The sequence below is a fragment of the Bombus pyrosoma genome, linkage group LG9 (assembly GCF_014825855.1).
Source record: "Bombus pyrosoma isolate SC7728 linkage group LG9, ASM1482585v1, whole genome shotgun sequence".
In the NCBI taxonomy this organism is placed as follows: Eukaryota; Metazoa; Arthropoda; class Insecta; order Hymenoptera; family Apidae; genus Bombus; species Bombus pyrosoma.
The window spans coordinates 3846237-3855192 of NC_057778.1; positions in this window are offsets into that span (position 1 = coordinate 3846237).

The following is an 8956-nucleotide window of genomic DNA, read 5'->3' on the forward strand; positions in this document are numbered from 1 at the left end:
GAACGGTAAGAGAAAATCCCAAAAAGAGATTATATTTTTTGTAGCGATATCCCTCTATTCGTGCAGCAAAAAGCATTGGCAGAACGGAAAGCCTAACTTTTTGTCGGTTCCCTTTCTTTCTACGTCCGTTTTGCCGGCTTTGGCCTCAACAGCTCTCCTCCATGTTCAATTCTGCCTCTTTTCTTCACCGAGCACCTCTTCTCGCACCTTCGAACGCGCGTTGCGCCATATTTCAAACGTCATATTAGCAAGGACCATGCGTCTTCCACGGGTAAAATGTCTATGCTAGCGGCAGGCCTGCCGCCACTACATCACACAGCTGGCCTCCCTCTTGGCGTGAGCCCTGGTATCGTGTCACCTTGCTAGCTCGCCACCAATTACACATTAATGCGACATCGCGTTATCCGGAGACGATGTGCGAAATGGAAGAGGGAGAACCCTGAGAAGGATCGAGACATCTCCAGAGAGCACATCCCTTCTACGATCTATATTAGTCAATTAACCTACTTTCCCGCGTCGGGACGATTCGATCAACGGGGATCGCTCGAAAGATAATACAACATTTCCTATGATTCTCTTGCTCGCGTGGAATCGCGTGGAATCCTACCACGACTTTCATTAGAAACGTTATCTCGGCCCCTGGCAATCTAAGCAGGTTCTGTCGCTGAATCATCGGCTTCATAAATGGTTTAGGACGTATTTTGTAGTTTGCAGGGATAACGGATATTAAATTGCGTGGAAATATGGATGGTAGATAATTAATAATTTACTGTGGATACTAACAGTTTCTGATCAGCGTATTGTTCTATTTTAGTTTATATTGTACATTCATGAATGATGATTTTGTATTTTCTACGATACAGGACATGATAGGTTCTTTCAATAATTTTCCATTAAAATTACGATATTGCAATGGAATCTTGATTATAAGAATATCAAAATTCATCACGATAATGGTATATATGCCTACGTAATAATAGTACGAAGTAACCGGTCAATTTTTTACAAACTTATCAGCTTCGAGACGGAAACCTGATTTTCGTAAAGTTATTTGTCTTAAGAAGGTAGCATAATATAAACAATTCTAAATTACAAGAAACAGTTTTTAAAAGAATAGCCGTAATTATTATCCCTCTGATTAGCATGGCGTCTGAGCTTCCTTATTTATTTCTCATTTTTCTTGAGAACGAAGGCTCGTGTGCGATCATTTTGTATCTTTTCGTAAGAAATTACATTTTTTCCAATTTTATTACCTTTACTGCAATTGTACAACTACAAAGTCGTACCTGTTCACCGAAACAATTGTCGTGACGCGAGAAAAGCTTCCGTCCATACATCAACGTTGTCGAGTGACGCAGTCTATTTAGCGTTCATGATCGAGGAGGTAATTAACGTCAGTCTACTACACCTTCTGCAGGGTAATTGAAGTCCTTGGACGCGAAGGGGGACGCTGCTCGGTTTCCACGCCGCCACGAAGCCACTTTATCCCCGTTCAACCTTTGATCGTGAAAAGAATCGGTTTCTCGACTTCCCTCCGTCTGCTTGCCGGCCTGTCATTAGGGAGCATTAATATTATCGCACGTGTAAACGTATGTACGTGCGTGTACTTGTCAGATACGTGTGTACACACGTCATAAGCATCCAGGTGGAAACATAGAGGTTTATCGAGGGATGGGCACAGAAGTATAGATGTATAGGAGAAAACTCTTCCCGCAGTAAATATTGTAACATCTGGCGCGACTCATACGAGTTCGAGTCACGCCTCCAGCCCTCTACATTTCATTTCACTTCTTAGATACTTCACTGAAATACTGTCGAGGATCCACTGGCTGGTTCTACTCGGCGTAGTAGAGCATGGTCGATGCTTCGGGTAAGGAAAAAGGGAACGCGGAAAAAGGGGTCCGTGTTTGTTCCGGTAGCTTCTTGGATTTGCACGAACAGTCTTTCTCTATCCCTACTCTACGTTCTACTAATCCCTACGTGTGCGTCTGTGAGCTGTATATGTACGTGTATAAAGGATGTTGCAGAAACAAAACTATCCTCTAATTTTTTTAAGGAGCGTGCGTCAAAAGAAGAAACTGAAATTTCTGGCTTATATTCGAATCATTCAATCATTCGTATACTCTTTATATAATCTTTGGTTTAATGATTTAAAAAAATTGCAATTCGCATAGTATTACACGTATGGTAAGCCTATTCTTGTCTTATAACAGTTCATTTCGTGCTTTTATTATAAAATTTTAATGAAGCTTCAAATAACTTATGTTTATGTAACGCTTTCTGTTTTATTATGTAGCCACGAGGCACATTAATAAAATTTGCTTGTTAAACCTTAGGACACCCTGTACAGGTGTGTACGTAGATACGCGTTCACCAAGTTGCAGTCAGGTCGTCAGGTTTTCGTGGGAAAGACAGATCGTTATGTTACTTTTGGATTACACCATAAGGTAGAACATGGCTTTTTCGTTCTCTCGTCACGTAAACAGAAACGGTGAACATCGGGTCGGGACGTTTTCACCGGCGCGATCTGTCTCCGGTGTAATTTTTAATGTCCTCGATCAATTTAACAGGACACCAGACAGTATACGATTTTTTATTATTTTCTTGTTTTTTGTTCTCTATTTTTTCTTCTTTCTTTCTCTCTCTCACTCTCTCCTTCTCCTCTCTCTTTCTCTCTGGTTTTTGCTAGAGGGAGAAACAATTTATTCCACGAACGCACCGAGCTGAGTTATCGATTCGATGTGAAGCGGTCGAATGCACGTGAACGCCTATTTTTATCGACGGCAATTATTGAGTTAGCCAAAAAATCTTAACGGTTTCCACCGGTGTAACCTCAATTGTTAGATATTTTTTTTAAAACTCATCACTATATAACGGGCACTTTATGGGAACTCTGATGGTTTACGGAAACTGCTATCGATTGATAGAGATACGTCAGAAATATTTGTAAAAATAGTTTGTCAAAATATAGTAAAAAAAAGTAGTAATCATTGTAACATATAATTTTACAAGGAATAATAAAAAGTTGTTGAAAAAATGAAATATCGATAATAAGACTATTTCATACTTATAATTGAAAATTTCTAGCGCTATGACCCTTATTTATATAAATGCCAACATTATTTTATAACGATGGAGGAAATCATCTTCAAATTTTGATTTTGCACTTGAAAGTAAGTTTTTGTTGAAATATTTACTAAAAAGTATACAAACTATTATTCTACTATATATATAATATTATTAATATGTAATAATACTATTGCACTTTGAATTATTTAGTTAAAGTTGCCTTTGCTGTGAATCAAAAAAATTATCTCCCAATGGAAAATTAACTGTTGGTAATACGTTTTGATAATACATTGATGAATATCCTAGAATGAAAAGTTTCTGAATGATTAAAAACGTAATTTTCTTCGATAACAGATACAATGCTTGTATATGTGATAAACAAAATAAAAATAAGGGATTTTACTGTAAAAAGGATTAACCGATAGTAACTCAAGCTTTATACCGAAACACGCAGGCAAGAACGTCTAAATTTCGAACGAGAAGGTATACCTCAATACATAAAAGTGGAATATTTTTCTATCTTCTATTTGACACCTGGCACTGTGGATTGACCGATAGCATGACCAAAGGCAAAGTGTAATTTACGTTTGCGTATTTCGGCATCGACGCTTCGAACGAATGAAATCTGGCCTCTCTTCTCTCGCTGTCACGTCCACCCATACAGAATGTTTAAGTTTAATCTATCAATGAATGTATCTTTAAAACCAAGTTAAATAGAGACTATTGGATACATAAAATGACGTATTTAGTTAAAACTAGTTGAGCAAATTGACAAGTATACCTGGTTATAACAGAATAACGTCGATTACATAACGAAATTTCACATGATGAAGTCTAATAGTAATTTGCATGATATACTGTTGAATATGTAAAGCATGATCAAATTCATCTTCAACTGGTTGTAGAAGCAATCATATTTTATCAGATTTTACATAAGTTCAGAAGAAATAGAAAATTTTTAGAGAAAATATGTTAACAAATGGATATGTTATTGCGAATAAATATTACTGAGATAATGGATAATTAACATTTCCAATGAAAATATTGCTTGATTACGTTAAATATGAATATATTTATCCCTTAATCGATCTTTTTTGCAAATTTCTAAAAATTACATTTAAATATAAAATAGGTACCAAATTACACTGCATAAATTTATTATAAAATTCATAAACTTTCAAGTTTACTCATTACGTATGTATAGTATGTAAACTTCTGATGGCACAATACATGAATCACAATATAAAAGCAGAAGAATCAAATATATAAAGTGTGTTGTACATACGTGAGTATGTAAGTCTCTACATATTCATCTCAACAGCTGGATCAAAAGTTACATATGCCAAACAGCCGTTACCAGTGCAGAAACTCGAACTTTCTGTCGAAAGGATCGACGAGTACGCTTTTCACTTGTAGGCTACGCGTTGAAAAAAATTACAGAGCTTTAGCGAGAAAAAATTCGTCGACGAGTTGGATGGTTAAATTGATCGAAGCAGTCGTCCACCGAGTGATTTTTCATGCTGATGGCCCGGTTCTTTCATCTCTGCGAAATATAGACGATTAAAAAAGTGGGACATTCTGTATACCGCCGCTACTATGTCTATTTACGAATTGTGATTCGCGCTTTCCTCTTGGTCCGCAAACTGGAACGGACAATATACGTTATTATATATATGTATATATACATATATATATTTGTTTATATATAGTATATATTATATACTATGTGTACGATTCAGGTTTTTTCTCATCTGAAATCCATAACAATAAAAAATCTTACTTTCTCCTTCTGCAAACATTATTTCAAGATCCAAATCATATCTAAGTGGTATCAAATATTGATCTTGATCCCTAATCCATCTACTAATAATTACTCTAAAAACAGTCGAACGTTGATTAATATAACTAAAACACTTTACTATGTGTTAGACAGAACTGTAAACTCATTGTTTTAAACTTTACAATACAACATAATCATGATAAAACACACATAATACATTTATAAAAGATATTCAAAAATGTTCGAACACGAGCTTGTATTTTACTGTTATACTGTTACGTATTTACTGTTTCGTGACCAAATTGTATTGATTATTGTAATATATATATATTATACTATATTTCTCGACTTTCGTATTAAAAATTAAAGTGTAAAATGTAGTAAATATCTGAAATATTAATCTGCGGTTAAGACAAAGTGACAATGTATACATATACGTATTGAAAATCTAGCAAAAATATCTTGAATTCGCCGAAGAAACTGTTCTCAATATGCGGCGCAGCCGCCAGCGGCCGCAAGCTTCATAAAAAGTAAATCTAAAGTCGAATTAAAGTGGCATCTTATCAAAAGCTAGCTGGAAAATAAATCTGTTAATAAAACTTTAAACTAAAGCTACAGCGACGCCATTCCCACGGTATTAATTTATCACGAAGCGCACGTTGAAACGGAGAATATAGTATCCAGCGCGGAAGTATAATCACGCTCGCGAAATTCGTATCTAACAAGCATTGGATTTCAAATAACAAACGGGGCAAAGGCAACGCGTGTCTATCGCGCGTTTGGCCACGTTGTTCGCGTTCCATCGGCGCGGCTTTGTTTGCACGTGAAAACAAACGAACCCGGTAGATTTATAATCATCTTCTCGTTCCTCGAGCAGGTAGCTTTCGCATCTGCAGATTTCAATTGCGTGTACGCAAACAACGCGTGTGTCCTTTCGCTCGAAACACGGTTTCGGTCAACACCGGGTAAATATAAATTCCATAGGACACACGGAGCTTTGTCAACGGAACGTGAGCGCGGAAAAAAAGCGTTGTCACGCGTGCTCGCCAACTTTCACGCCCTCGTATCCTCGATCTACCTCCTCATTGTAAACAGCTGGGGCCCGGAAGTGACGTTATCCATCGATCCGGACGAGAGATACGACGTAGTTTGCTATTTTGTAGCACTGTTGCGATTTGTCAGCTTTACATTACTAATAGAGGGATCATTATACTTGGTAATCCACATTAGACGAGCCACCGGGACTACGTGAAATATTCGCAAAGACAGCGGCAACAGAATATCGTGAGAGTGAGAATTCATGTTGACGACGAATGATACGGAATTAATACAAGTGGCACGAGTCAACGATAATATCGGCTAATTATTAGGTTGACGCATATGAAGTGAAGACCACAAGGAAAAATCATGATAAATCACATGTTTTATTTTCATCTTTCAAATTCTCGAATATCTGGAGAAGATATTGATTTCAAAGTATCTGTAATTATCCGTTTGATATCTGGTATGTTATTTTTATTGGGAAATTGCTGGAAATCGCGTATATTCGAGTTACTAGGGAAACTATTTAAGTTGGAGATGACCACTGATTCGTTGATATTGTCATTACTTGTTTCTTAAAATTGCTTCTAAACTGATACAGCGAAGAGATTTGAAGCAGATACCAATTACGCTTGTGTCAGATTCGTAACAAACTGGAACGAGATTCGAACAAGATATCAGCACGAATCCCAGTAATTCCGGAAATACTGTCTACAAAACTCACAAAAGTTTAAGTTAACGTGCGAGAAAAGTGTAAATCATCGAAAATTATCAGAAATACATTCAACAATTGTGAAAGTGTTTTATTCGAATTCGTACGAGTAGCCATTAACTACAATTTCTTTCTATTTAAACAAAGCAAGCTGAAAATGATTATGTATTTAGATTACAGATGGCATTATGGATCTGTAATTAGCTTTGTAATCTAACGAACTTGTTTTCCAATATTCGTCTTCTTTTTTGATTCTCAAAAAGGCCAATAAATGTACATCACTTTTTGGATTATTATTACTACATTTATTAGAGTAGATTTCAATCGTCATAGGATTCTTATATTTATAACATGTGTTTTAAAAGGAACACGAAATAAATACATGATAACAAAGAATTATAAAAATTCTTGAATTGTTAGCGATCATTATCATTCGAACAGATGTACAAACAAATTAAGTTTCAGTAATAAAATCGATATATTACGTTACTGTGCATATCGCACGAAATGAATAAAGATTACTGAATTATACTCCTACGAAACGATCTTCATCAAATACGACAAAGTTTCGATTTAATTAAGAATTGATAGAATCTATTAAACCGTGTTCTTGCAAACAACGATCGAGAAGAGATAACGAAACAAGTGGCTAATTAATTAAGGAAATTATCGTCTCTATCAGTCGCTTAGTCTTCTTCGAGGTGAAATTCCGCAAATGCTGGCAGGATCGCATAACTCCGTGGAACGATTGAAATTGAAGAGAGAAATCCCAACTGGCATATTCTTCAGAGCAATGGGAACGTCTTCGTTGATTTATGCGTGTCCATTAAGAATTCTCGCTAGATAGACCGTACTTAAAATTAGTATTAGCGGAGAGATTCTAAATTCTCATCCGATAGGAATATTTCATTGAGTCGCGAAGCGTAGTCCGCTAATTAGAAAGAAGGATTGCAATCCCTTGGATCGCAATGCTTTGCAAGTTGATCGAGTATACACGATTAAACAATCGTTTAATTTTATTTGAACGAAACGAATAATTATAATTCCTACATAACCGGCTACGAGAATTTAATATCAAGAGCTACGAATAATCGATGAAATCGTGCGATGGAAACGTACAAGGCAAAATTTAACGTTTGGAAACTGTTACATATGTATTATAAGAGGCCTGTTACGTGTAGCGTTTGTAATACGGACGTTATATTTCTATGGCACGAAATAAAGTGTTTCATTAGGTTCTGCGTTTCCAATCGCTACACGATAATTGATAAAAAGGTATTGATAAAAGTTACGCGTATATATAATGTTGTCAGGATATTTGATGGCCATAGATGAAAAAGTTCCTTCTTTAGACGAATAATTTTGAAATTCGATATGGTGTTAAAAAGTTACACATCGCCATCGCATTAAGTTTGGAATAAAACATGTACACCTATCGCCCTTCCCATTATTTGAAAAATATTAATGACATATTGATGGTATGGTAATAACACTTTATACAAGCTAATGTTATTTAAGCTAAGCTAACATAACAATTAAACAGGTATTATTTGTTTCTTCGTGGGCTAGCTACTTATTTTCAAAGGATTTACATCTTTCAGTTTATCACATCACTTCCTTCTTCGATCATAGTTAAATCAATTTAAACAGTGTTTAAACAATATTTTAACTAATACAAAACCCATTACCTGCATTTATTAAATCAGTAAAAATCGAGTATTTTTCATGCTGTGAAAAATAAATTTCGCTATCTGTAACCGCATGAAAGTGAGTTAGCCGTATGATATTTACTCGCGTAAGTATCGTTTCGTTCTATCAATACGATATCTACGTATTGAACCGATTGATGCTCTCCTCTGACTAAATATTGCCGTAGCAAACACACAACGTGCCTTTCTGTTAATTATACAGAGTCGTCTATAGAAGTCCATAGAAGCGATCCTCTAACCATTCGGAATGGGTTCACTTCGCGGCTAAATGCCTTGATGTTCCCAAAGAAGAAGAGGTACTACATGACCACAAGTGCACTACACTTCAAGCTGGTGGATGTAAGCGAAGATAGGGACGGGTGGAAACATCACTCGTGCTAAATTGAAGAAAGATGGGAAGCTCCTAACGAACAGGCTCGAAGCAAGGCATGAAGTGTGGCACACTTGTACGCGCAATCAAGGGAGGACTTTGTGGCAGGATACGGTGAACTGCATCCGGAGTATGTGCGTACAAATGAAGGCCAGAAATTCAAGGGATAATTTCGTCCCTATGTCCCTTCGACAACCGTCGGCTGTGTGCAACAGGATCATAGAACCAACTGACGCTGTTTTAGTAGACGTTTATCATTTGCGAGTTCTCGCTCT